Genomic DNA, 4,875 nt, shown 5'->3' with positions numbered 1-4,875 from the left:
TCATGAAAACTTTTATAGTGATAGTTTTAACGATCAATATTGGTAGTTTTAACTGCCATGAAAATCTTTATATTGACAATTTTTAATTGTCATGAATACCTTTATATTGACAATTTTAACTATCACGAAAATCTTACAATTTGTATTTGATAAAGGTTTGTAATGTCAATAAAAGTTTATATATAACAATTTCATGACTGTCATGAAATTGTTATATATAAACTTTTATTGACATTACAAACTTTTATCAAATACAATGTCATGAAATAAATTTAATAATATTGTACACATTTCAAAGAAATTCTCTATATCTGTAAATTATAAAATGTAACAAAGTTTCATATAATAAGATCAAAGTCTTCATATACATATACAAAATTAAGTAGGATCAAATTTGTACATTATGATATTTTATACAAATACTATATACAAGTCTATAACTATAATAAGATAATGGAACATATGTTTCAGACTGACACAACAAACTATATTCACATTACACATTACATCAACCTCATACATGTCGAAAGTACACCAAAACTCTTCCCTATACATTCTCCTTTCTCAAAATGTTGCTCCCACAAGCTATTCCTTCAACCAAATAAAACAAACAATTAAGAAAATATTAACATTAACTCCCACATTTCTTTCTAATTAACTCTAACATGCATTACATTGGTGAAATAGGTAGTCACACAACTTTTCTAAAAATCATTACGATGAATCAATGATATAGATAAAATAACCGACAACTGTATAGATATATGAATGTGAAATACTCACTACAACAAATATTAATACTAGACAAATATCAAATATCAGCCTACAATATATAAAATTGGAAGGGGTCATAAATCAAACAAATGAAAAATAAAAACACTGAAAATCAACAAAGCATTGGAAAAAAAAAAAGATAGAACATCCTTTAACTATCCCACCATTGTCAAGCCTGACAACTTAAAATATAGTGCTACATGGATGATATAGGTATCTTTCAAGGGAGAACATCCATTAACTATCCCATCATTAATGCTTCAAGAGAGATCAACCTCTAGTTTGAACTTATTCCATTCCCTCTAGTTTGAACCCATGGCTCTAACTTCACTTTTATTATTTCTTAGTTCTGCATTTTTATGTTCTTTCAGGACATCAGTTTGCACAATACAATCAAAACAACCAAATTGTTTGTCCGTAGTTGAATCCCAATGTAGAAAAACAGCAAGAATTATACTCATAATCAATTTGGAAGATAAATCAAATTCTCTCCAAAAGGCCGCACGTGTAACTTCATGAAAAGATATTTGATAATCTAAAAATCTAAAAATATAAATTGTCGTCTCAAAGCTTAATCCAAAAAAATGGGCAATAAACACTTTAAATAAGTGAAAACCCCCGTTACATAAAACCTGTTAGCATTTAATACATACATTGTCATGTAAATCCTTGCAGCTAAAACAGTAATTCCACGAAAAGCAACTACCAATTTATTTTGATCTGTCAAAATAGCCTTTAAACCTCCTAAAAATATATATATATATAATCTATAAAAGATATGAGATTTCAAGACTCGAATATTTCTTATCAAAATATCACTTCTTCTTTCTTTCAATCCTCTATTGGCTTTGATCTGCAAGAGAAATAGAATGATGCAATTGAATAAGGTATTGAAGATTAAATGAAAATTTAAAAAATGAAAAAGTAAAATTCTACGGATGATAGGTTAAAAGCATTAAGCAATTAATACAATGCACTAATTATGGGCATTTTCCAAGTAAATCAGCAAAAGAATGGGTCAATTACATACCCATAACCCAGTAAAAGAATCAGAAAAAGTTACTCAAGTTAACTAAAAACATTGAGTTAAGAATTTACCTTATTTTTTCTTCTGGAAATTAGGAATAATCTCTATAGAACAGTTTTCCTTGAAAGAAGTCATAACAAATATTATAATCCCATACTGCAACATAAAATAGTTATTCGTGCACGTTTAGATTCATAAATGACAAATTTCTTAAGACGATGAAGTAAAAAGAGGAAGGATGACGGATGACGTAGGGAGGAACATTCAAGTAAATGAATAGGATATTGATTTTTTGTTTTTTTAGTTGCATATCAATCTAGAAAAACTTCATTCAAGTAAATGAAAACCCAGGCAGGACATTGTTACATCACCCGTTGGTACAATGGAACATCTAACACAATGTAGTATAATATAGAAATAGGCAAATATGCACAAAAGTGGAGAACTTAAAACTTTCAAATCTCTAACAGTTTACTTCCTTTTTTTTACTCATTGTGAAGGTTAACACAGTAGAAAAAAATTATATTTCAAACGTTTAAGTAAACTTCATAAAAAAAACAACAAACACATTTTAAAGCTAATTTCAACACTGTCAGCAAACACATTTTCGAAAATCATATGCTTGTGATAACAATTTATAAGAATGTGAGACACTTATCTATAAGAAACTACATCTAGACAAATATTTGGATATCATAGACACAAATTTTTTGTTCAATCAAGAAAGAATTTTACATCCATTTTAGGTCATCCATTATGTAATCAGTTTTAACAATTAAAAAATATAAACAGAGGATAAGCAAACCTTATTTCTAGAATCGACACACTTTCATAGAGTTTATTTAGTGCCTCAACAGAGAGCTAAAAATCACAATAAGCACCTAAGATCTTTGTATTTCCCTCAAATCACTCACACAAAACTCTTCTTTCACAAAAACAAAGAAACAAAAAGACAACACCAAACAGTTTTTTAGATTCTCCAAATACTAAAGACTTTACCCAAATAAAACTGATTTATGAACAATACAGATGTTGAACAATAACAAACAAAAACAATCTACCTATCCAAATCTTAATTGGTTATCTTTGCTACAGGATAGCCACACAATTATCCAACTAGACTTTCAACTATGTGCATGACACAAATATAAACACTATGTCTTAATTGGTTATCTTTGCTACAGGATAGCCGCACAATTATCCAACTAGATCTTAAACTATATGCATGCCACAAATATAAACATTAAATCTTAATTGGCTATCTTTGCTGCAGGATAGCCACACAATTATCCAACTAAACTTTAAACTACACAATTTTCCAACTAGACTTTATACTATATATGCATGACACATATAAGCATTAAGTCTTAATTGGCTACTTGCACAATCTTAAATAAGCAGGTCAAGCCTAAAATCAAGGCACAATATTCAGAAAAGATACCATAGAAACAGCTGGAACGAGAGAGAAAGACAGCCACAAACAAAATATGAACACACGAACCGAAACAACATAGCTTTAACAAACACAAACAGAAACATTATCTAACACATTTCTCATTTCTCACTGCAAGAACATGCTTTCACTATTAGTAAAAGTAATGAAAGGAAAGAATATGATTATTGAGGGAGATAATGATGGCATTACCACAGTACTTTAGGACTTTGAATCAATTTTGAAACAAAAATCAAAACCTAATTGACGAGTTATTATAGGTCCCTAGTTTGGATCAAAAATCATGCTCAAGAGTTGAAATGCAATCATCACAAAACATAAAGAAATATATTGACACCATATGTAAAAATACATCTAACTTTAATGCATTATTTTAGAGTCTTTTGCACCACTAGATAACTGTGCTCTAATTAACCTTTCAGATAAGTCGACGAGGGAAATGAGAGGAACAGATAACCAAAACAAATCAATTAAAGAAACACACTTCCATGAGCTAAATTTCATTAATGAAACAGTGACTAGGATCAAATTAATGAGCTAGGATACCACAGCGCCAAATGAAATTATCGAAAGGAGATGTACTGCTACTTTTACGCCATATATGCAATTCGTATCAGCTTTTAAAAGCAAAGAAAATCAAATCAACTCATGCGCATTCCAATTTTCATCCCAATTCCTCGACTATTCTCAAATAAATCAATTCTAGTAAATCCACATCCAACATAATTTAGGCACAGGAAAATCAATTGCTAGAAACGACTCATACGGGTCAAAAAACTTCAAATACAAACACCCAAAAAAATGTTCATGTGAGTTGGGTAATTCTTGTAGTGAAAAATTTTCGTCCAAAAAATAATATAGCAACTGATTTGCCATGAATTCCCAAAACGAAGATAGGGTTGAGTGCCAAATTACCGTAAATAAATCGTAAATCAAATGAGAAAACCTAAAACAGAACAAACCGAACCTGATTTCCATGAAGAGGGGATGGGCGACAGCGGCGGGACTGGGCGACGGTGTTGGCACTACTTCAAAAGAGAAGGAGAGGAGAGGAAGAGACTTTGAATGAGAGAGAAGACAAACGGGATTAGGTATTTTAAATCTCTCCTCCTGACATTTTATTAATAGGTGGGATGCAATTTATTTATTACTTTAAAAAAATTGTAAAATCCTTTAGATTGGTTATTATTTTAAAAAAAAACCAAGAAATTTAAAGACTTTTTAATTTAAAGACAAAAGTATACTTTTATAAATAACCTATCTCCTGACTCTTATATGCAACCATCGGCTACATTCACTTTTCTCTATTATTTTTTCTGAATAGTCGGGAGTCGTAATATTTAAAAAAATTAAAACAATATTGTCCGAAAATTATTAAAATAATTGGAAAAATCTACTTTTCCTGACTCTTTAGTCGGAAGGTGTAATATTTAAAAAAATATTACCGACGCTATTTTAGAATGGTCGGGAATATTAATATCTCCTAACTATTTCGAAAATAGCCGGGAATTGTAATATTTGAAAAAAAATTAAAAACAATAATGCCAAACAATTTATTAAAATATTGGTGTAAAGTCCACTATTCGACTTTTTTCTAAAAATAGTCGAGAGTGGTAATTTA

General features: G+C 29.7%; 1 long non-coding RNA gene across 1 annotated transcript; it reads right to left on the bottom strand.

Moving 5' to 3' along the window:
* Window positions 1-318: 318 nt before the first annotated feature.
* Window positions 319-4,375, bottom strand: LOC111018917 (uncharacterized). Its single transcript, XR_002602458.2, has 3 exons — window positions 4,222-4,375; window positions 1,873-1,957; window positions 319-1,627 (listed from the first exon to the last, which is right to left on the bottom strand). It is a non-coding gene; the product is annotated as an uncharacterized LOC111018917 (long non-coding RNA).
* Window positions 4,376-4,875: the final 500 nt, after the last annotated feature.

The sequence above is a fragment of the Momordica charantia genome, assembly GCF_013281855.1.
Source record: "Momordica charantia cultivar OHB3-1 chromosome 2 unlocalized genomic scaffold, Mcharantia_2.0 BLBB01000002.1, whole genome shotgun sequence".
Lineage (NCBI taxonomy): Eukaryota > Viridiplantae > Streptophyta > Magnoliopsida > Cucurbitales > Cucurbitaceae > Momordica > Momordica charantia.
The sequence above is the reverse complement of the archived record's forward strand: the minus strand, read 5'-3'. Positions and strand labels throughout refer to the sequence as shown.